Here is a 24,990-nt window from a genome sequence, read left to right as displayed (position 1 = left end):
AAATGCTAGCTAATATTATCATCAACAACATAGAAATAAGGCATAATATGTAGAAAAGAGATGAAAAAAGCCTCTAAAAGTGAGTTTGGGAAAATGGGTTGGAAGGGAAATGGGTTTCCTATACTGCAAAATGTTTAGATTTTGAAAATAATTCCCATTCCAAATTGGGATGAAAAGTAGAAATCTCTCAAATCTTCACGACCTCACAAACTACTAACCTTATTTTGCAAATTTTCAGTTTTGATGATCGGCATCTTTTTCACAAAACAAACGTCCTTGAGATATTCTCAACTGGCTTTAGTAAGTAATCTTTTATTTAGTTACAAAATATGCATCTTAAATTCTAGGTGCATTGACAATAGCTCCATAGATTCATAGAGTTTAGTGTTAGAAGGAACAAATTAAATCAAGACCCTAGACCCTTAACTTTCACCCTGGTACCACTCTATTGAATCTAACAACTTGTGTTTGACTAAAGCACATCACCCCCAGAAAGACATCAAGTCTTGATTTGAAGACATCAAGGGATGGAGAATTCACCATTACTCTTGATAGTTTGTTCCAAAGTTAATCAACCTCACTGCCAAAAATGTATGCCCAATTTCTAATTTGAGTTTGGCTTCAGCTTCCAGACACTGATTCTTGTTATGCCTTTTACTGCTAGCATAAAGAGCCCTTTAGTACTTGGTATTTTCTCCCTGTGATGATACCCTGTGATCAAGTCACCTCTCAATCGTCTTTTTGATAAACTACACAGATTGAGCTCTTTGTCTCTCACTGTAAGACATTTTCTCCTGCCCTTCAACAATTTTTGTGGCTCTTTTCTGCACCCTCTCCAATTCTTCAATATTCTTTTAAAAAGGTGGACACCAGAACTGGATGCAGTAGTTCAGTATCGGTCTCACTGATTCCATATCGGGAAGTAAAATCACCTCCCTACTCCTGCTCCCTGCTTGCCTGATTGAATAGGCCCTTTTTGCCTCAGCATCACCCAGGAAGCTCATGTTCAGTTGCTTTTTCACTATGACCCCTAAATCCTTTTCTAAGGCTCTTCTTTCCAGGGTACTGTCCTGCTTTCTCTAGGTGAGGCCTGCATTCATTGTTCTTAGATGTTTAACTTTGTATTTGGCTGTATTAAAATGCAATTAGCTGGAATGGTTTATCAAGTGATACAGTCTTTTCAACGGTCTGTTTCTCAGTCAGGGACACAGTACTTCTCCTCTGGTGGCTGTCCCAGCCATCAGGCTCTTAGTGAAACTTGCCTCATGTACAGAGGCAGAGCTACTGAACTGAGCCAGATTCTCTCTTTTTCTTCCTCTCCAGACACAGCATTAGCTGCAGGTGTTGGGCAGAAGGGCTAGCTAGGCCCTAAGTCTCTCTTTGATCCCTCTTCTGCTGGTGTGAGGGTTCTCTGCTCCATCACAATGTACCTCTAGACCATGGATGAAAATATTGAATAGTGTAGGCCCAGCAGAACTCCACTAGAAACACCTCCATTCCGTAATGATTCTCCACTGACAACTACTTTTTGAGATCGGCCAGCTAGCCAGTTCTTAATCCATTTAATGTGTGTTTTGCTCCTATTTTACAGTGCACAATTTTTTATTAGCCTCTTGGGAAGTAGCAAGGCAAATGTCTTAAAAAAGTCATAGAATCATAGAATATCAGGGTTGGAAGGGACCTCAGGAGGTCATCTAGTCCAACCCACTGCTCAAAGCAGGACCAATCCCCAATTAAATCATCCCAGCCAGGGCTTTGTCAAGCCTGACCTTAAAAAACTTCTAAGGAAGGAGATTCCACCACCTCCCTAGGTAACGCATTCCAGTGTTTCACCACACTCCTAGTGAAAAAGTTTTTCCTAATATCCAACCTAAACCTCCCCCACTGCAACTTGAGACCATTACTCCTTGTTCTGTCATCTTCTACCACTGAGAATAGTCTAGAACCATCCTCTTTGGAACCACCTCTCAGGTAGTTGAAAGCAGCTATCAAATCCCCCCTCATTCTTCTCTTCTGCAGACTAAACAATCCCAGTTCCCTCAGCCTCTCTTCATAAGTCATGTGTTCCAGACCCCTAATCATTTTTGTTGCCCTTTGCTGGACTCTCTCCAATTTATCCACATCCTTCTCGTAGTGTGGGGCCCAAAACTGGACACAGTACTCCAGATGAGGCCTCACCAATGTCGAATAGAGGGGAACGATCATGTCCCTCGATTTGCTGGCTATGCCCCTACTTATACATCCCAAAATACCATTGGCCTTCTTGGCAACAAGGGCACACTGTTGACTCATATCCAGCTTCTCGTCCACTGTCACCCCTAGGTCCTTTTCTGCAGAATTGCCTCCTAGCCATTCGGTCCCTAGTCTGTAGCGGTGTATTGGGTTCTTCCGTCCTAAGTGCAGGACCCTGCACTTATCCTTGTTGAACCTCATCAGATTTCTTTTGGCCCAATCCTCCAATTTGTCTAGGTCCCTCTGTATCCTATCCCTGCCCTCCAGCTTATCTACCACTTCTCCCAGTTTAGTATCATCCGCAAATTTGCTGAGAGTGCAATCCACACCATCCTCCAGATCATTTATGAAGATATTGAACAAAACCGGCCCCAGGCCAACCCTTAGGGCACTCCACTTGATACCGGCTGCCAACTAGACATGGAGCCATTGATCACTACCCGTTGAGCCCGACAATCTAGCCAACTTTCTACCCACCTTATAGTGCATTCATCCAGCCCATACTTCTTTAACTTGCTGACAAGAATACTGTGGGAAACCGTGTCAAAAGCTTTGCTAAAGTCAAGAAACAATACATCCACTGCTTTCCCTTCATCCACAGAACCAGTAATCTCATCATAGAAGGTGATTAGATTAGTCAGGCATGACCTTCCCTTAGTGAATCCATTCTGACTGTTCCTGATCACTTTCCTCTCGTGTAAGTGCTTCAGGATAGCTTCCTTGAGGACCTGCTCCATGATTTTTCCAGGGACAGAGGTGAGGCTGACTGGCCTGTAGTTCTCAGGATCCTCCTTCTTCCCTTTTTAAAAGATTGGCACTATATTAGCCTTTTTCCAGTCGTCCGGGACTTCCCCCGTTCGCCACGAGTTTTCAAAGATAATGGCCAATGGCTCTGCAATCACAGCCACCAATTCCTTTAGCACTCTCGGATGCAATGCATCCGGCCCCATGGACTTGTGCACGTCCAGCTTTTCTAAATAGTCCCTAACCACCTCTTTCTCCACAAAGGGCTGGCCACCTACTCCCCATGCTGTGTTGCCCAGCGCAGCAGTCTGTGAGCTGACCTTGTTCATGAAGACAGAGGCAAAGAAAGCATTGAGTACATTAGCTTTTTCCACATCGTCTGTCACTAGGTTGTCTCCCTCATTCAGTAAGGGGCCCACGCTTTCCTTGGCTTTCTTCTTGTTGCCAACATACCTGAAGAAACCCTTCTTGTTACTCTTAACATCTCTTGTTAGCTGCAGCTCCAGGTGTGATTTGGCCCTTCTGATTTCATTCCTACATGCTCAAGCAATATTTTTATACTCTTCCCTGGTCATCTGTCCAATCTTCCACTTCTTGTAAGCTTCTTTTTATGTTTAAGATCCACAAGGATTTCACCGTTAAGCCAAGCTGGTTGCCTGCCATATTTACTATTCTTTCGACACATCGGGATGGTTTGTCCCTGTAACCTCAATAGGGATTCCTTGAAATTCAGCCAGCTCTCCTAGACTCCTTTCCCCCTCATGTTATTCCCCCAGGGGATCCTACCCATCAGTTCCCTGAGGGAGTCAAAGTCTGCTTTCCTGAAGTCCAGGGTCCGTATTCTGCTGCTTACCTTTCTTTCCTGTGTCAGGATCCTGAACTCGACCAACTCATGGTCACTGCCTCCCAGATTCCCATCCACTTTTGCTTCCCCTACTAATTCTTCCTGGTTTGTGAGCAGCAGGTCAAGAAAAGCTCCCCCCCTCCCCCAGTTGGCTCCTCCAGCACTTGCGCCAGGGAATTGTCCCCTACATTTTCCAAAAACTTCCTGGATTGTCTATGCCCCGCTGTAGTGCTCTCCCAGCAGATATCAGGATGATTAAAGTCGCCCATGAGAACTAGGGCGTGCGATCTAGTAGCTTCTGCAAGTTGCCGGAAGAAAGCCTCATCTACCTCATCCTCCTGGTCCGGTGGTCTATAGCAGACTCCCACCACTACATCACTCTTGTTGCTCACACTTCTAAACTTAATCCAGAGACACTCAGGTTTTTCTGCTGTTTCATACCAGAGCTCTGAGCAGTCATACTGCTCCCTTACATACAGTGCTACTCCCCCACCTTTTCTGCCGTTCCTGTCCTTCCTGAACAGTTTATAACCATCCATGACAGTACTCCAGTCATGTGAGTTATCCCACCAAGTCTCTGTTATTCCAATCATGTCATAATTCCTTGACATCACCAGGACCTCCAGTTCTCCCTGCTTGTTTCCCAGGCTTTGTGCATTTGTGTATAGGCACTTGAGATAACCTGCTGATCACCCCTCATTTTCAGTATGAGGTAGGAGCCCTCACCTCACAGACGTTCCTGCCTGTGCTTCCTCCCAGTATCTCACTTGCCCACTTACCTCAGAGCTTTGGTCTCCTTCCCCCGGTGAACCTAGTTTAAAGCCCTCCTCATTAGGTTAGCCAGCCTGCTCACAAAGATGCTCTTCCCTCTCTTCGTTAGGTGGAGCCTGTCTCTGCCGAGCACTCCTCCTTCATGGAACACCATCCCATGGTCAAAGAATCCAAAGCCTTTTCTCCGACACCACCTGCGTAGCCATTCGTTGACTTCCACGATTCGACGGTCCCTACCCCGGCCTTTTCCTTCCACGGGGAGGATGGACGAGAACACCACTTGCGCCTCAAACTCCTTTATCCTTCTTCCCAGAGCCACGTAGTCCGCAGTGATCCACTCAAGGTCATTCTTCGCAGTATCATTGGTGCCCACGTGGAGAAGCAGGAAGAGGTAGCGATCCGAAGGCTTGATGAGTCTCGGCAGTCTCTGTCACATCGTGAATCTTAGCCCCTGGCAAGCAGCAGACTTCTCTGTTTTCCCAGTCAGGGTGGCAGATAGATGACTCAGTCCCCCTGAGGAGAGAGTCCCCAACCACCACCACCCTCCTCCTTCTCTTTGGAGTGGTGGTCGTGGAACCCCCAACCTCAGGACAGTGCATCTCATGCCTTCCAACCAGCGGAGTCTCCTTCTGCTTTCTCCCCCCAGACATATCATCTGGTCCACTCTCCGCAATGGTACCTGTGTAGAGAACATGAAAACGGTTACATACCTGTGTCTATTACACTTAAGCACTTACCTGTATACACTAAACTTGTAATCCCATCCAAGAATGAAATAGGTGTATTTGACAGGACCTGTTTTCTATGAACCATGTTGGCATGCATTAATTATAACATTAACTTAAAAAGCATATAATTTGTTAACACAAAAAGCACACCTCCTATCCCCAGCCTAATGTCCTCAAACCCCATTTGTATATCACCTTCAAATATAGTTTGGGTAAACAGTTAGGGCTTTCAGTATGAAGTTCAGCAAACTTGAGCTCTGACAGCCCAAGAGGAGATTAGAGATAGACATTAGCTAGCAAGATTTTCACTTAAAATTTCATCCTTATAGTCCTTCTCTGCACCTGTTCCAGTTTGAATTTATCTTTCTGAAACATGGGAGATCAGAATTGCACACAGTATTCCAGATGAGGTCTCACCAGTGTCTTGTATAATGGTACTAACACTTCCCAGTCTCTACTGGAAATACCTTGCCTGATGCATCCCAGGACTGTATTAGTCCTTTTCACAGCTGCATCACGTTGATGGCTCATAGTCATCCTGTGATCAACCAATTCACCCAGGTCTTTCTCCTCCTCTGTTGCTTCCAACTGATAAATCCCCAGCTTATAGCAAAAATTGCATGACCTTGCACTTTGCAGTATTAAATAGCATCCCATTTCTATTTACTCCAGTTTACAAGGTCATCTAGATCTTCTTGTATGACATTCTGGTCCTCCTCCGTATTGGCAATACCTCCCAACTTTGTGTCATCTGCAAATTTTACTTGCACGTTCCATTTTGTTGAATGTTGCTCCATTTTGTTGCTCCATTTTTGTGCCAAGTTCAGTAATAAAAATGTTAAATAAGATTGGTCCCAAGACCGATCCTGGAGGAATTCCACTAGTAACCTCCCTCTAGCCTGGCAGTTCACCTTTCAGGATAACCCATTGTAGTTGCCCTTTTAACCAGTTCCTTATTTAACTTTCAATTCTCATATTAATCCCCTACTTCTCCAATTTAACTAATAATTTCCCATGTGGAACTGTATCAAATGCCTTACTGAAATCCAGGTAGATTAGAACTACTGCATTTTCTATGTCTAAAAAATCATTTATTGTCTCAAAGAAGGAAATCAGGTTGGTCTGGCATGATCTATCTTTTGTAAAACCATGTTGTATTTTATCCCGATTGCTGTTCAACAATATGTCCTTAACTACTTTCTCTTTCTAAGACCTTGCATACAACTGAGGTCAAACTAACAGGCCTGTAGTTTCCCGGATCACCTTTCTTCCTTTTCTTAAAAATAGGTGTTATATTAGCAATTCTCCAGGAATAGGGTACGACCCCCGAGTTTACAGGTTCATTAAAAATCCTTGCTATTGGGCTTGCAATTTGATGTGCCAGTTCCTTTAATGTTCTTGCATGGACATAATCCAGCCCCCCTGATTTAGTCCCATTAAGCCGTTTGACTTCCACCTTGGATGTGGTAATTTGTATCTCCATAACCTCCTTGCCAGTAGCCACCCTGTCACTACCCGTAAGCTGTATGTTGGCCTCATTAAAAACAGAGGCAAAGTGTTTAGGTGTTGGGCCTTGCCTGGATAATCTTTAATCTCCATCCCTCCTCAGTGCTTAGTGGTCCCTCTTCTTTCCTTGTTTTCTTATTTATCTGGCTATAGAACCTTTTACTATTGGTTTCAATTCCCCTTGCAAGGTCCAACTCTGCTTGGCTTTTGGCATTCTCACTTTGTGACCTCCAAGAGGTAGCTTTCCTTGCTGCTCCCTTCCATCTTCCATTCCTCGTAGGCTTTCTACTTTCTCTTAACCACCTGTTTGAGATGCTTGCTTATCCAGCTTGGTCTGCAACTCTTCCCTAAGAATCTGACTATTTGTGTTAGTTATTTGTCTTGCAGTAGTGCCTAGTGCTCAAACCAAGAATCAGGGCCCTGTTCTGCTAGGTACTTTACACGCACATAATGAAAACAGGGTCCCTGCACCAAAGAGCTTTATGATTTAAATATATATCAAGTGATACCAGGTATATACAGCAAACAGACTCTTCCCCTTTTCCTTCATTTCAGCACTTTTGATCTTTCCAGTTGTTACCAAGTGTCCTTGTAGTTAAGACACACTTCATATTTTCTCACAAATATGTATTAATTCCACTTGGTTTCATAGGGCTTTTTCAAGGGACTCATAGGATAGTTTTGCCATTTTTCTTAATAGCAAGTACAAATTGTTTTTAGATTCCTAATTTATCTCTAGGCTGAATTCCAAATATGGAGTCATGTGTGTTGACCATTTACACCTGACCTGACCTTGGAGGGTATATGGTTTGGGGTAAAATATAATCTAGTTGCCAAACATGCATATAGAAATAATAATGGAAGTTATTGAAGCTATAACAGCAAGTAGAATAACCAAGATATATGTCCCACATCTTCCATAAAACTGATGATTCTGTTCACCAGACCTGAAATGACCTTTTATCCCAGGTGATGTTTGCCATTTGAAATTGTGGTTCAAAATATATGAAGGAATGCAAAGTTTATTTCAAATTTAGGTTAAGCTGATGCCTGTGACATGATGTACTTACATATGGGGTAACATTGTCTCTTCATTCAACCACTGAGACTTCAGAAAAAGCAAGAACTTTGTGAATTTGGTGGTGATCAATTAGTTGCTAAAATTAAAATTTGTGTAATTATGAGGGAGATTAAACTATTCAGAGGCATATGACATCAGAGGTAAATTCACAAGAACGAGCACTGAACGAGAATGAACATTAGCAGCAATCAGATGGCTGAGCTATACGTGAAGTGCAGAGATCATATGATAAGGTTCAGTGAAAATTTCATTCTCTATCAAGAAAAGTGGTGGTGCACTGTGTCACATTTAATAAATACATTTTTGTGTAGCACAGAATGATGTTAAATTGCGAACTGTTAGGAGACAGTAACTCAGAAAGAAATAACTTAAATCACTATTTCCAAACAGCCAAGTTCTGAGCTCTGTGGAACACCTGCCAACATAACTAATACTGGGGACAAAAAGCCTGTGGTAGCAAGTCCCTTTAGAAGATAATAATATATGTGGCCTATTCAATAAGTTCTTAGCCTGAGGTATTTCCAGTATGCAAAGAAAAGAAACCTTACTTTTAATTTTTTATCCTGTCCCTCTTTATCTTGATATGTTTGGTTCTATTTTTCTCAAAGAGATTCTAGATTAGTTTAAATAGGTTTTCCTTTAAAACACCCAATCCACTTCTCTGTGGAAGCCTTTGATGGGAGTTTCTATATGAGGAGAGATTAAAGAAAGGAGGACTAATGAATATGGAAAGGATAAGCGCAAGAGAAGATAGAACAGAGCTGGTGTGTATAACAGTTCATGGCATAAAGAAGGTCAGTTAGGAACTCTTGATTATCCTTTATCATAACACAAGAACAAAAAGACACTTGATGAAATTAAAAGGCTATATAATTAAAAGAGATTTTAAAGAAAGAAATACTTTTTTATACTATGCATAAATAATGGAATTTACTGACATAGCAGGAAATTATTGTGACTTCTGAATGGTCAGGAAGTTTCAGGACTTTAGCAATGGGATTTTCTATATTCTAGTCTAATTTATTTACAAAATAGCAAATTCTTAAACAGAGATCATAGATGGCAAAAAGCCAAGTGCAGTTTATATCTTGCTTGCAGGTCTCCAAACAATACCTCTGTCCCAGTTTTCAACTACATAAAGCAGGCCAGATCATCAATACCTGCTCTCTCTCCTTTGTGCCCTCACTCCTGACATCCCAATATTTAGGCAGCTGGAGACAGGAATGGGTGTGACCAGAATGACTTTGATCCCAACAGCCACTGGGGGGGCTATTGTAGCAGTTTTACTTTAGAGCAGCCTTCAAGCTACTCTAATTTACAACAAGGGCATAACAGGTTCATAGATCGTTGGCTGCTCCCCTACATTGATGTTGGGAGGGACCAAGGTGCCATACATTTCTAGCCCTCTGCCAGCTGCAGTGTTGCCAGAATCAAAGATCAAGCCCACAGTTTCTTCCTGTCTCACATTACTGTCAATTACCAAAGGTTTCCAGACCTAAGCTGCACCTTTCACATAATTTGGCCCTTTTTTGTCCTGCATGTTGAGCTTGCTTTGGGCAATAGTAGAATAATTATACCACTGTAGCTATGCTGGTGTAACTCCCCAGAAGGACAGGATATTCTGGAATAAAACTGACTTTTATTTAGTATATATTATTTATATACATGTATTCAAATAAATACAGTCAATTTTATTCCAGAATAGAGTGTCCACATGGGAAATTATACTGGCATAGCTATAGCAGTAGAATTATTCCACTATTGCTATGTTGGTCAATTTCCCCAAGGATGAACTTGGCCCAAAGGCTTAAGGATCAACTGTTAACAGTTGATCCAATTTAATGGGACACATTGTTACCACATAGCTGCTCCATATTCAGCTCAATGTGTGGTATCCAATGCAAAGTTTGTTATGTTGAGTGTCTTTGGAAGGCTCATGATGCACTGAGCTTGGTTGTTATAGTGGTGTTATAGTAATTGTTGCAGTAATGTTATAGTTAGGTTATAGGTTATAATTTAATGTATGTAGTTATGAGGCTGAAAATGTATCCTCATGGCTTAAAGCAAGCCCATGCAAGAACTCTCCAAGAACAGAGGCAATTCACAACTCATCAGGGCGTGGATGGGACAAACCCAACTTAGCCTCACAGGAAAAATGGACACTGGCTTAGGCAGCAACAAAAGAATCTGTTAGACCCTCGAGGGAGTCACCCCCTTCCTTTGGGCAATTTGGGACTGCGATAAGGTAATGCTCACCTGACTCTGAAGGGGGGTGGGCGAAGTCAAGAGGGAAGAAAGGACATGATAAAAGGGAGAAACATTTTGCCATGCTCTCTCTCTTCCACCTACATCTAAAGACACCACCACCACCATGCAACTGTAATGCTGATCAAAGGGGAGAGCCTGACTGAAAAGTAAGCAGCCAGCCTGTGGTGAGAAGCATCTAAGTTTTTAAGGACACTGAAAGTGTTAAGATCACCTTAGAATGCATTTTGTTTTTATTTCATTTGAGCAATCTGACTTGTTGTGCTTTGACTTATAATCACTTAAAATCTATCTTTATAGCTAATAAATCTGTTTGTTTATTCTACCTGAAGCAGTGTGTTTGGTTTGAAGTGTGTCAGAGGCTCCCCTTGGGATAACAAACCTGGTACATACCCATTTCTTTGTTAAACTGATGAATTTATATAAGCTTGCAGCATCCAGTGGGCACAACTGGACACTGCAAGACAGAGGTTCCTAGGGTTGTTTCTGGGACCGGAGATATTGGCTAGTGTCATTTGCTTGCAAGTAGCTGGGAGCAGTTTACATTCCAAAGGCTGTGCGTGAACAGCCAGGAGTGGAGGTTCTCACAGCAGAGCAGGGTAAGGCTGGATATGAGTCAACAGTGTGCCCTTGCTGCCAAGAAGACCAATGGCATTTTGGGATGTATAAGTAGGGGCATTGCCAGCAGATCGAGGGATGTGATCATTCCCCTCTATTTGACATTGGTGAGGCCTCATGTGGAGTACTGTGTCCAGTTTTGGGCCCCACACTTCAAGAAGGATGTGGAAAAATTGGAAAGAGTCCAGCGGAGGGCAACAAAAATGATTAGGGGACTGGAACACATGATCTATGAGGAGAGGCTGAGGGAACTGGGATTGTTTAGTCTGTGGAAGAGAAGAATGAGGGGGGATTTGATAGCTGCTTTCAACTACCTGAAAGGAGGCTCCAAAGAGGATGGATCTAGACTGTTCTCTGTGGTAGCAGATGACAGAACAAGGAGTAATGGTCTCAAGTTGCAGTGGGGGAGGTTTAGGTTGGATATTAGGAAAAACGTTTTTACTAGGAGGGTGGTGAAACACTAGAATGCGTTACCTAGGGAGGTGGTGGAATCTCCTTCCTTTGAAGTTTTTAAGGTCAGGCTTGACAAAGCCCTGGCTGGGATGATTTAGCTGGGGATTGGTCCTGCATTGAGCAGGGGGTTGGACTAGATGATCTCCTGAGGTCCCTTCCAACCCTGAGATTCTATGATTCTCTGTTTCTATGATTAAGGCGGCTCCTGGAGTCAAGGATTGGAGTGACCTAGGAGATCAGCAGTCCAGATAACACAAGAGGGGACCATCACACGTTCACAAAAGGAGGAAAAGGTTGTGGTGGCAGCTTCCTCATAACCTTGATGCCAGTGGGGAGGGTATTCACCTGGGATGGGGAGATGCAGATTCAAATACTTGCTTTGGAGTATGGACTTGAAGCCAAGTCTCATCCCTCCCAGGTAAATGTGCTCACCACTGGGTTATGGGGTACTCTGGGGTGGGGTTTCCTCAATGTTTCCTATTAAATCTCTCCCACTTTGTTCAGGCTGACTTTTTAGCCTGGTAATTAGGGTACTCATCTGGATTCCAGTTCCTGTTCCAGTGACTGTTTAATTATTTATACTAAGTAAAATTAGAAACCTATTTTGGAGAGCACTCTCTGCTTTCTGTAGTGCTTAATCTCCTCTCTCCCAAATCTGCATGGGCATTTGGAGCTTTTATCTGTATTACCCATTAGGGTACTAGCCTAGGACTTGGATGTTTTTCTGCATAATTTGTAAATATAGTTTTCATTAATTCATAATGCTCTCTCTCTCTCTCTCTCTTTCTCTCTCCATTCTTGATGTGCTCTCGGAATCAAGATTAGGGCTCATGATTGAGATTTCAATAAGTCTACCTACTTAGTGGGTCCCATTCCTTATAGAATCTGGTGCCTCACAAATAATAAGGAATGTATCCATAGCACACCTGTCAGGAAGAGAGGTATTGCCCCCACTTTACAGACGATACTGTAAAGCACAGAACGTTCAAGTGATTTGCCTAAGGCTATGTAGACTGTAGCAGGGCCAGAAACTGAACCTTGATCTCTTGAGTCCAGTTCAGTGATTTAACCACAAAAATCAGCCTTTCTTCCAGCATTTTTGGCACAGCCTGTTGTTGGGAGTGAGATGAAAGGCTGTGGAATGTTGACTGTAGGCATCAAGGGATTAACTTTTCTATTAATTAGACAAAATAATTTAGCTTTGAGTATAGCACAGTAAAAGTTCACTAGTAAAGTACATGAAGTGACATTGCAGCACAGCTACTGGTGTCTGTTTTTATTGTAATTTTGAAAGTTAATAAAAAAGTTATTTATTGGACTGGGGGATTTATTCCAATTTTTCAAAATAAATCACCTTGGAGCTAAGACTAAAACTGACAAATTTAAATCCTACAAGATTTCTTGTATTTGTATTATTATTTATTTAGAAAAAAGAGAGAGTAAAAATGAGGTTTTAGAATGGACTGTATCTTGTAAATTTAACTATGCATTTGCTACTAGTTACTTTACTTTAAGAACTGCATGCTGTATCATTCCTGAAGCTGGATTAGCTAGAATGTTCCCTTAACACCCCGAGTTTATGGTAGCTTGTGCCCTTCAAAGGATATAAAATACATACCAAGTGCAAGCTTGTTAAAGATACTTTATAAACTACTAGCTCATTAGATAGTTGGATGATGTATAAAGTCTGACCCCTTCATTGTTTTCCATATTTACAGCTCTTGATTCACTATAAAATCTGATGTTTTTCATTGTCTGTTTGTGATTAGATTTTAGAGGGGATTAATGGAGCTAATTCTGTTTTAAAAAAAAGCTATTCTTCTGAAAGCCACAAAACATTCCTGTTTCCATTAATTACTCCCTCAATTTCCATTAAAACAGAGAATCAAGAGAAGAATGTGTACCTGACTACTTCATAAACAGTGTAGTGAAGTCATGTGACCTGATTACAGATTGCACAATAAAGAATTATACATAATTTCCTTTCAGTGACTCTTCTCCTGAGGCTGTATATTAGGTCCATAGGCTCACATCTCTCCCATTATTCTTGTTGACCTTCAAAGAGGAAAGAGATACTATAGTAAATTGCACAGTGCAGTGTTCAGCAATAACACCCCTAGTGTTCAGTGATCATACTGATCTAAGAAAAAAAATGTACAAGGTAGACAATATTATGACCTTACTGGAACAAAAAACTAAGCACGAAATCTTGAAGGCTGTCAATCAAATTGAATCTATTCTCATATTTTTCTAGCGTGCCTATCACCATACTATCTCAGTTCTTACTCTGAGGCAAAAAATGTATTGGAGTCAGTTGGCATTTTGCCTGAGTAAATCCCAAGAAAGAGCGTCAATATAAAAATAATATAGAAAACCCTCTTTAATTTTTTTGTGAGTGAATGGAGTGGAAAAGTGATTAAAATGCTCTCTGGTGTGATGCTGAGCTGTAACTCAAGTCCACCGTTGGGCTTTTTAAATATGTATTTATGGATGCGTCATAGCAAAGGGATATTTGTGGATTTAACCACCTGGATAACTGGGGCACGGAATTTAGATCAGACGATGCTCATGATGTGACACTTTTGGTAGGAAGCAGGGAAAATCGGAAGATACTTTTTGGCATTTTAAATTGTTATTCAGCAGTAGCTGGAGTTACTGGGTATTAAGTAGATGTCAGAAAATGATATTTTTACTGTATAGAGCATTAGTGGGACCATTGCTAGAATTCTTTGTCCAGTTCTGATGTGAACACTTTAAATAGATGTTGACAAATTGAAAAGGGTTCAGAAAAGAGCTACAAGTTTAGAGAAAAAATGCATTACAGTGAGAGATTAAAGGAGTTCAGTCTGTTGACTTTATCCAAAGAGGAGGATTAGAGATGACTTGGTCACTGTCTGTAAGCACCTCTTACATTCGGAGTAGCTTTCTCATTAGTAGTCTTTAATTTAGCAACAGTATTACAAGATACTGTGACTGAAATCTGAAGCTAGACTAATTCAGACTAAACAAAGGGCCCAATTTGTTAACAGTGAGGGTAACGAACCATTGGAGTAATTTACCTAGAGATGTGGGGATTTCTCCATTACATGAAGTCTTTAAATCAAGATTGGATATCTCTCTGAAAGATATGCTCTAGCTCAACCAGAAGTAATGGGCCTCATACAACAATTGGTGGGTGAAATTCCATGGTCTGTGTTATACAGGAGGTCAGAGTAGATAATCATAATGTTCCTTTCTTGCCTTAAAAAATCTATGAAAATTTAGGATCAGATTGTATCCCAGCCCTATGGGGCCACACATGAGTATAAAGCCAACCCGTGAATGGCCTACCTGGATCACTGTTGTGGGACTGATGATTATATATCTAAATAACCTGGATAGTGGAGGATTATCCAGAATGGGGGTAACAGACTGCAATACCCAGGAAATGTGCCAGAGAGGCCAAGCAAAAGGACAATGCTGCAGCCTACTTAAAACAAAGGAAGCTTCAGAGCACACAGTCCCTGTGTGGTGGGACACAAGCACGTTGGTATGCTGAGTCCAGCCAGTGGAGCTCTACCAGGGCTGTGTAGACACATGACTTTTGCATTTTTCTCATGACCAGATTATAACTTGTCACATAATTGACTCTGAAGACCATGAAGTCTAGATGAGAAGGATTTGCATATTTTAGGTAACCAGTTTTAAAAAAAAGTCACATTAAGTAGACATACTTCAACAGCAGAGTGTGCTTTAGTAGGGCACTAGTAGCTGAAGGAACTCATCCCGTCTCCTTATGTCTTACCATGCTCCTTGTGGTGTGTATCAATAGCCTATAGTAACACACCCTGTTGTTGCTTTTGGCTATTGTTACCCTTTTTCTCCTGAGTGACTAGCCAACATTCACTTGTTTCCAATAGCAGGAGAAATTGATGATAACCTGATATTTCTTTGATGCGGTTGTGTTATGCACACAAAATCTTGTTTACCTGAACACAGTAGGAATCTCAAACAACATGTGACTGTTTCTGGGCTCAGTATTCCAAGCTTCTTTTTCCAGCCAGCACTCTACCACAAAAGCTCACTTGGCTTTTTCTCAGAGTCATGCTACAAGTTTTTCTCTGGCTGTACTTGGCTTTCTCCTGCCTTCTTTGTATGTTTCTGTGGTATTTTTGGCTTCATCTGCTCTCTCTCTCTCACTCACTCATATTGCTTCAGATACTTTACTTCAAAAAGAGAGTAACTGTTGCTTACTTTCATCCTGGATGAAAGGTGGCTCTCACAGCCACCAACTTCAAAGAACCCCCAGCATATCACCAGAGGACTAGAACAGGGAAAATATAGTACCACTCTATAAAAAGGGAAATAAGGACAACCCAGGGAATTACAGACCAGTCAGCTTAACTTCAGTAGCTGGAAAGATAATGGAGCAAATAATTAAGCAATCAATTTGTGAACACCTAAAGATAGTAAGGGGAAAGTAACAGTCAGCATATGGATTTGTCAAGAACAAATCATGTCAAACCAACCTAATAGCTTTCTTTGACTGGGTAACAAGCCTTGTGGGTAGGGGAAAAGTGGTAGGTGTGGTATATCTTGACTTTAGTAAGGCTTTTGATACTGTCTTGCATGGCCTCCTCATAAACAAACTGAGGAAATTCAACCTAGATGGAGCTACTATAAGGTGAGTACATAACTGTTTGGAAAACCAAGGGCATATTGAGTGGGGTCCCTCAGGGATCAGTTCTGGGTTTGGTTCTGTTCAATATCTTCATCAATGATTTAGATGATGGTATAGAGAGTACACATATAAAGTTTGTGGCTGATACCAAGCTGGGAGGGGTTGCAAGTGCTTTGGAGGATAGGATTAAAATTCAAAATGATCTGGACAAACTGTAGAAATGATCTGAAGTAAATAGGATGAAATTCAACAAGGACAAATGCAAATTATTCCATTTACAAAGGAACAATCAGTTGCACACATACAAAATGAGAAATGACAGCCAAGGAAGGAGTACTGTGGAAAGGGATCTGGAGGTCATAGTGGATCACAAGCTAAATATGAATCAACAGTGTAACTCTGTTGCAGAAGAAAAGCGAACCTCATTCTGGGATGTATCAGCAAGGGTGTTGTAAGCAAGACACAAGAAGTAATTCTTCCACTCTACTCGGCGCTGATTAGGCCTCAACTTGGGTATTGTGTCCAGTTCTGGGTACCATATTTCAGGAAAGATGTGGACAAATTGGAGAAAGTCCAGAGAAGAGTGACAAAAATGATTAAAGGTCTAGAAAACATGACCTATGAGGGAAGATTTTAAAAATTGGGTTTGTTTGGTCTGGAGACTGAGAAGGGACATAACATTTTTCAAGTACATAAAAGGTTGTGACAAGGAGGAGGGAGGTAAATTGTTCTCGTTAACCTCTGAGACTAGGACAAGAAGGAGTGCGCTTAAATTACAGCAAGGGTGATTTAGGTTGGACATTAGGAGAAGCTTTCTAATTGTTAGGGTAGTTAAGCACTGGAATAAATTGCCTAGGGAGGTTGTGGGAATCTCTATCATTGACGATTTTTAAGAGTCGGTTAGATAAACACCTGTCAGGGATGGTCTAGAAGATATGACTTAGTCCTGCCATGAGTGCAGGGGACTGGACTAGATGACTTCTCGAGGTCCCTTCTAGTCCTATAATTCTATAACAGGAGGGGTGATCCACTTGGCGGTCAAATAGTGTCTGACCTTTATACAGTAATGTGATTGGATGCAAATAACCTTCTCTTATGTCCCCATGGTAAGGGTGAGGCATGAACAACTGACTCCTTTTAGTGCTCCAGGGATGTACATTATCTCACAGGAATTCCACCTTAGCCACAGCTTTCAGAGCTGGCTGGCTGCTCCAGGGGAAGTAGGACCACTTCTTCAAATATATGTGCTTTCCCCTGTGTACCGGAGACCCAAGCATGGTTGTGTGCCTCCAAGAACTCTCTCTGGGGTGGTGAAGTTTTACTGCACCCCCAATGTTACTTTGTGTGGAAAACATAAAACCTGACCCCTTACAAGGAAAAAATATATAAAGTGGAAAAATACAAGACCAAAGGGTTGAGAGAGCAATATTGCTGGTATGGATATCATATTTTGTGTGTGTAATAACATCCCAGAAGGGTTCAGCTGTGATGAATAAACCCAGGATCTGTGGTTCTAAAAGTATTAAATCTCTGTTGCTTGAGTTAAGTGGCCAATTCTGTTCAACTCTGTTGAAGGCCATAGCAGACACATAATAACTGTCTTTATGTGGTCCAGTCACCAGGGAGGTATGAAGAACCATACTAAGTTAGCATTGATTCCTTCTGAATGTAAGTTGATTTGCAAAGATGAGGAATTAAATAAATCCAACCAGAAAAAGAGGGACAACTGATAATTTATTCAACTGAGAGTTTAATTTTAATATTGTCTTAGAGGAGTGGAAAATTTTGGCAAGGGATTGTATTTTTACTTTGTTCATTTTATTTTGCAGTGGAGGAAGGGAGAAGTTTTTAAAATATCCTGGGAGTCACAATGTAAAATGGCTTTGGCAGTGAATTCTTCTTTGACTCAAGTCAATTAGGTCAAGATTTTTAAAATTCGATGCCCAAAATTAGGCATATAATTAAATAGCCTGATTTTTTTTTCATGAAAGTCACTGAGACCTGAAGGTGCTGAGTCTTAGAAAGTCAGGCCATTGATTTAGGAATTTAAAAATAGGTTTATATGCCCAACTTCAGGCACCTAAGTTTGAAAATGTTGGCTTTAGATTCTTCAGTTTCTCCATCTGCAAAATAGGGTTAAGTGCAAGACTCAGAGTCTACAAAGCACTTCCAGTTCATCACAAGATTAATGATGTGTAAATGCAAAGTAGTATCATCTGTAGCTCTTTAGTTTACACGTCTGACAGCCTCCACTTAGGCTACATCTATACCACACACCTCTGGCAGCAGTGCGTAGTGTACGTGTAGCCACACCCCACAGTAAAAAGCACACTGCGTCCAGACTGCAGGGTGTAGCTAAATATGTCAGTGAAAGGCTCTGGCAGAAGTGAGGCAGCAGGCAAAGGCTTCAGCAGCTCCCCACGGACAGGAAATACTCCAGTGGGGAAAGATTCTAGCAATGGGAAGCTGGCAGAGCCTTTCCCCACTGCCAGAGTCATTTCCTGAAGCATGGAAAGGTTCCAGCATCAGGGAGGCAGCAGGACACGACACTGCTAAAAACAGCAGTATAGGTGAGGAGGCACATTTTGAGTGAATAGAGCCATGTACAGTGCATCCTTGAGTAATGTCCTTCAGGCATTCCTTTACTCTACCCACCTAAGCCATGTCTCATGGTCTACACTGCTGTTTATAGCGATGGTAGGGGGCTACATCTGTATGTTCTCTGCCAAAAATGTGCAGTGTAGATGTACCTTTACAGAATAATTTTTGTTATAAGGATACAGCCTGATGAGTGACTTTTTTGTTACAGTAAAATGAAAACATTTCTGTAGTACATCATTAAAATACACTAATACAAGCTGGTGCTCCTTTCATGCAGGAGACAATGTCTATGACACCATTCAATAGCTATACATATTGTATTGCAGAAAACGGCTAGTGGTATTTGTGATGCACTCTATATATAGCGTGTGAATATAATATAACTAACATATGCTTCGTGCAAGAGGTCTTGTGTAAGGTATCATTACAAATCTACTGAGTGTGGTCATCCTATTTGTATAAAAGTATCACTCTTGTGTCTGAAACTAGAAATATGCAGTATAACTCTGAGGGCCTATTGTAGTTATGCAAAGCGTGGGCCATTAATGGTGGTTTGGAATCTTGATGGCTCCCATCAACCAGGACAATTGATTGTGGATGGCTCTGTTTGCAGGCAGGCCTTCCTGTGAGTCAAGCTGGGAGGAATGAAGGCGTGGGGGTCCCACAAAACATGTGATCATGTCACCTGAACTGGAATCCATCTTTAACCTGGTGCTTTTCCACAGAGAAGGAGGGGTGGGAACCCAGAGGGACAAGGGATTCCCACCTTATGCAAAAGATATATAAGTGGGTGGAACAGAACAAGGGGTGGGGGCAACCATCATGAGGAATCCCCTAGCTACCACCTCAGCTGGCACAATGGCTGTACCAGGAGAAAGGATTGTGCCCACACTAGGAAGGTGTCCAGCTCCAGTCTGTGAAAGAAACTTATTGGAACCATCTCTAAGGGTGAGATTTTATCTGTATTCAGTTTTTATTACTGTACTAGACTTAGACTGGTGTGTTTTATTTTATTTTGCTTGGTAATTCACTTTGTTCTGTCTGTTACTACTTGGAACCACTTAAATCCTACTTTCTGTATTTAATAAAATCACTTTTTACTTATTAATTAACCCAGAGTATGTATTAATACTTGGGTGGGGGAGGAGGAGAGGGCAAACAGCTGTGCATATCTCTCTATCAGTGTTATAGAGGATGAACAATTTATGAGTTTACCCTATATAAGCTTTATACAGTGTAAAACACATTTATTTAGGGTTTGGACCCCATTGGGAGTTGGGCATCTGAGTGCCAAAGACAGGAACACTTCTGTAAACTGCTTTCAGTTAAGCCTACAGCTGTTAGGGGACGTGGTTCAGACCTGGGTCTGCGTTTGCAGCAGGCTAGTGGGTCTGGCTCAAACCAGGAAGGGTGCTGGAGTCCTAAGCTGGCAGGGCAGGAAAGCAGGGGTAGAAGTAGTCTTGGCACATCAGGTAGCAGCTCCCAAGGGGTTTCTGTGATCCAACCCGTCACAGTATTATCAGGTAGAAAATTGCTACAATGAACATTTCACTAATATAGTATGATAAATTCCCTCAGAGTTACTGTATTTTATTTTGTTTTCAGAATCACAGTCTCTTTGTTGCTAGCTGCCAAATAGTGGTTTTGGACATGTATTCTCAGTGAACACTCTCAAAAGTACCCTTTGGTGGATAGTAAGAAACTGAAATAGCAATTCACCCATTGAGTAATTATTGCTTTGGATAGATCCTGTAGTATAGTGTAGTGTAGACACCAAACTATCTGCTTTGTTTATAGAACCCTGGTTACAGTGACTCACCAATTGTTCCAATGCTTGTTGTGGTGTTTGGCATCTTTATTTTAATTGACTGCTACTGTTGGAAAAGAGTGAAGATCATCTTAATACAAATCTTATGAAATTTTAAAACCTTCACGTTTATAAGGGATACTGGACTCTCTTAGGAGCCTAGCTAATGTTTCCTCTTTCAAGGGAAGTAGACTGCATATCAGAAAGTGGAATATAAAGTTGTTGTCCCAGTCTCATAGAGTAATACACAAGGTTAAAAAGAACACTTTCCGAATTCTCAGCTGTCGGTTGCTCAGGGAGAAGGTGTTGCCCAGTGGCATGAAAAAGAAGCCATAGGAATTATCTATAGCACAAAGGAAAATAGGGTGTCTGGCAAATTACAGATACTGTATGTGATAGCATTAATCAGACTCATCAGGGAACTGATGGGAATCAGGCTTTCTCAGTCAGCCACCAACAAATGGTGAATTAAATTTTAGTTGTTCCATCTCTACTATCTTTTTACGCTAAAAAATAGTGTTGCCTTTCTTCTTTTCCCACTTTGTTCTTTGCACTACTTACTTGAGTTAGAGTCAGACTCCTTGTTTTGAGTGTGTAAAGTGTGCCTCTCCTATCCACTGCTATATGTGCTCATCTATTTCTGACAAACTTCAGAGAAATAAGGAGTATTACTAACTTAACAAAGAAAGCCACTAAATACTAGAGACTCAGGTGAAATCATAGTCTTACTGAAGTAATTGGAGTTTTGGCACTGATATCAGTAGAACCATAATTTCACCTTCTGTCTAGTCATGTGGGGCCAGACCTACTAAGTTCTGCGTGCCTCCCTGAGATGCTGCGTGTTCTCAGTTCCTGTTACCAGATTTGCCCTTTACTTTGGGTTATGCTCGTTTATTAGGGTTACTCTTCTGGGGGTGTGGATTCTGTAATTCTATCAATGTACTGCTTGTGTCACTTGTGTTCTTATACGGAGCTCTACTTCTCCCTTCTGCAAGTTCCTGGAGGACCTGGGCTCCCCAGAGCTGGGTTCTTCCAGCTCCAGAATCAGACGAACACACACATTAACAGAGCGCGTCTGAGAGGACCAGGTAAATCAGCACTCTCAAGCTGACCCTTTTATGTCCCTGGACTCAGCAGGCTGGGTCGAGCAGCATTTCCAACTGCCACCCTGATATGTCTCAGGTTAAGCACTTCCCTATCCCCACTTTCACGTTACAATTGTTCTGGTAGTAATTCACTTGATGAGCTGTCAAGGTTCCTCCCCCACTCTGAACTCTAGGGTACAGATGTGGGGACCTGCATGAAAAACCTCCTAAGCTTATCTTTACCAGCTTAGGTCAAAACTTCCCCAAGGTACAAAATATTACACCCGTTATCCTTGGACTGGCCGCTACCACCACCAAACTAATACTGGTTACTGGGGAAGAGCTGTTTGGACGCGTCTTTCCCCCCAAAATACTTCCCAAAACCTTGCACCCCACTTCCTGGACAAGGTTTGGTAAAAAGCCTCACCAATTTGCCTAGGTGACTACAGACCCAGACCCTTGAATCTTAAGAACAATGAACAATCCTCCCAACACTTGCACCCCCCCTTTCCTGGGAAATGTTGGATAAAAAGCCTCACCAATTTGCATAGGTGACCACAGACCCAAACCCTTGCATCTGAGAACAATGAAAAAGCATTCAGTGTTTTACAAGAAGACTTTTAATAAAAAATAGAAGTAAATAGAAATAAAGAAATCCCCCCTGTAAAATCAGGATGGTAGATATCTTACAGGGTAATTAGATTCAAAAACATAGAGAACCCCTCTAGGCAAAACCTTAAGTTACAAAAAAGATACACAGACAGAAATAGTTATTCTATTCAGCACAATTCTTTTCTCAGCCATTTAAAGAAATCATAATCTAACACATACCTAGCTAGATTACTTACTAAAAGTTCTAAGGCTCCATTCCTGGTCTATCCCTGGCAGAAACCAGCATACAGACAGACACAGACCCTTTGTTTCTCTCCCTCCTCCCAGCTTTTGAAAGTATCTTGTCTCCTCATTGGTCATTTTGGTCAGGTGCCAGCGAGGTTACCTTTAGCTTCTTAACCCTTTACAGGTGAGAGGAGCTTTCCCCTGGCCAGGAGGGATTTCAAAGGCGTTTACCCTTCCCTTTATATTTATGACATGAGCAAACCCCAGAAGATTTTTGGGTGCTGCAGGGCTCTTTAGCTTAGGTACAAGGAGCATTGCTGCTGCAGAGTGAATGGAGAAGCCAAAAAACACCCACGGGGGAGGGAGGGAGGGGGGGTCAAGAGAGAGAGAGAGAAGCAACCAGCTTAACCATGGAAGTTATTTATTGCCATGTAATAACCATAGTGGAGCCAAACAAAACAGTTATAATATTAAATCTAACTTAAATTTGATTATAAAAATCAGGTTTAGAAAACTATAACTGATCATACAAGTCAGGGTCAGAAGGCTATACACAGAGAGAGAGGGCTGCGTTCTCACCACTCCGTGAAGCTTGAATCGATCAGGAGTCCTAGGTGGTGGTGGTAGCTGAGGGTCTGGAGTGCTGGAGACAGGCAGAACCCCCAGCATGATCAGTCAGGAGAAGATGAAGTCCCAATAGAACTGATGCAAATTTTGGATCCAGGCATCAGAACACTTACTTGAGCAGGGATAGAGGTTTTTGTAGGGAAACAAAGATGATTCAAGGGAGAACACTAGATTTGTTTATTGGTTAAACTGATGGTTCAAGGGAAGGAGGACTTGTGGCACCTTAGAGACTAACCAATTTATTAGAGCATAAGCTTTCGTGAGCTACAGCTCACTTCCTCAGATGCATATCGTGGAAACTGCAGCAGGCTTTATATATACACAGAGAATATGAAACAATACCTATTCCCACCCCACTGTCCTGCTGGTAATAGCTTATCTAAAGTGATTTCCAGCACAAATCCAGGTTTTCTCACCCTCCACCCCCCCACACAAATTCACTCTCCTGCTGGTGATAGCCCATCCAAAGTGACAACTCTTTACACAATGTGCATGACAATCAAGCTGGGCTATTTCCTGCATAAATCCAGGTTCTCACATCCCCCCACCCCCATACACACAGAAACTCACTCTCAAGGGAGTATATCAAAGGTGTTTTGTTCAAGCTAGACAATAGGAACAGATTATTCTTTGCTATGGGTGGTGTTCCTTGGAGGGAGCTCACAATGCAATTAGGGAGCTTCGCTATTTTGGATACCAATAAAGGATTAATTACTAGAATTGGTCTGATAACTACTGAGCTGGGTATGTGCAGGCATGGGTTCATTAACATCTGGAGCAGAGATTCCCCCATCACGCAGTGCTTTACCTGCTTTTCTGGTCCCACAGTTCCATGCAGTTCTTGCCTTGGAATCTCTGTTCTCCATTCTATATGCTAGTGGAGATGCCTCCCTGTCCCATCTTTGATGCAAATGAGGCTAGGGAAGTTTCCTTAATCGTGTCACCCTTGTCCAAAGGGTTTAGGTGTGTCTCTCACTGACTTTTCACTGCTTTTTGGAAGTCTTTTTCTTCTGATTGGTTTTGGTTCAAGCAGAGGCTGGGTTGGGGGAAAGGTCTTTCATGAGTCAGACAGGCTGGGTACTGTGCCCTGGTTCCCCAAGAACACAGAGCTAATAGGTAACATTCTTATCGAGTTCAGTATGTTTCAGAGAACTCAGCAATGTAATATTATTGGGAATCACCAGATTGTGCAATTTCAGGTAGTCTTACAAATTTAGTTTAACTGAATGAATAGACAGTAACATCTTGGAAGAAATACTGTGTTGTTCATTGAGGTGGTGGTCATTTTAGAAGCTGAGCATCTGACCAATAAAATTTTATTTTGTATCTGAGTCTCTCTTTGGCTGGAATAATTTTCTTAGCTGCAGAGCTGCTCCCTAGAGAGTATTCTCAGTCATGCAAAAAACAAAAAACAAGAACACATATTTTTTTACGAAGTGTGAAACCTATGGCCATTTTTTTTGTTGAAAAACGATCCTTTTTTAAATATTTGGGTTTTTTTTTAAATTGCCAGTATTTTTCAGTTAAAGGAAAAATGTTCATTATTTGCTCAATTTTTTAATTTTGATAGCAGATTTAGTAATAGATTTGAGAAAACTTAAAAAAATTAAAATATGGGTCCATTTCAAACTCTTCAAACGAAAATAATGTCATGTTTTTGCAAAACTAGATTTGCAGTTTTCAACCAGCTGTAGTCAAAATCTTACAGAAACTTCCCTGGAGGTACTTAGAGCTTCACAGGATCAGACACCTGACAATGCAATTGCCACTGCACCTGCACTTGAAAAAAAACATTGTGCAAACACAAAGGCAGATTTTTGTGTTTTGGTAGTTCCAGAAATGCGTAGGTGTCCCTTAGTGCATATCCTTCTCTAGTTTACTATTGACTTTGCGTTTCATGAAAAGCAGATGTCTGTGTGCAGAGAGCAGTTTGGATGCTTTTTATTTCCTTGCTACACGGTTCCCTTCACAAAATTAAAGCTTTAGAAGGTTACCCTGATGTAATGTAAAACCTGTAAGAATTTTCTACCACCTGGTAAAATCTTTTCAGGGACTCATTCTGGCCTCAGACTTCTTCAAGAGACCCTAATTCTGGCTAGTTTTTCTGCTTCTTAAGCTGTCTCTTTATATG

Source organism: Lepidochelys olivacea (genome assembly GCF_965140295.1).
Source record: "Lepidochelys olivacea isolate rLepOli2 genome assembly, chromosome: 3".
Taxonomy (NCBI): Eukaryota; Metazoa; Chordata; order Testudines; family Cheloniidae; genus Lepidochelys; species Lepidochelys olivacea.
Note: the sequence above shows the minus strand (reverse complement) of the source record.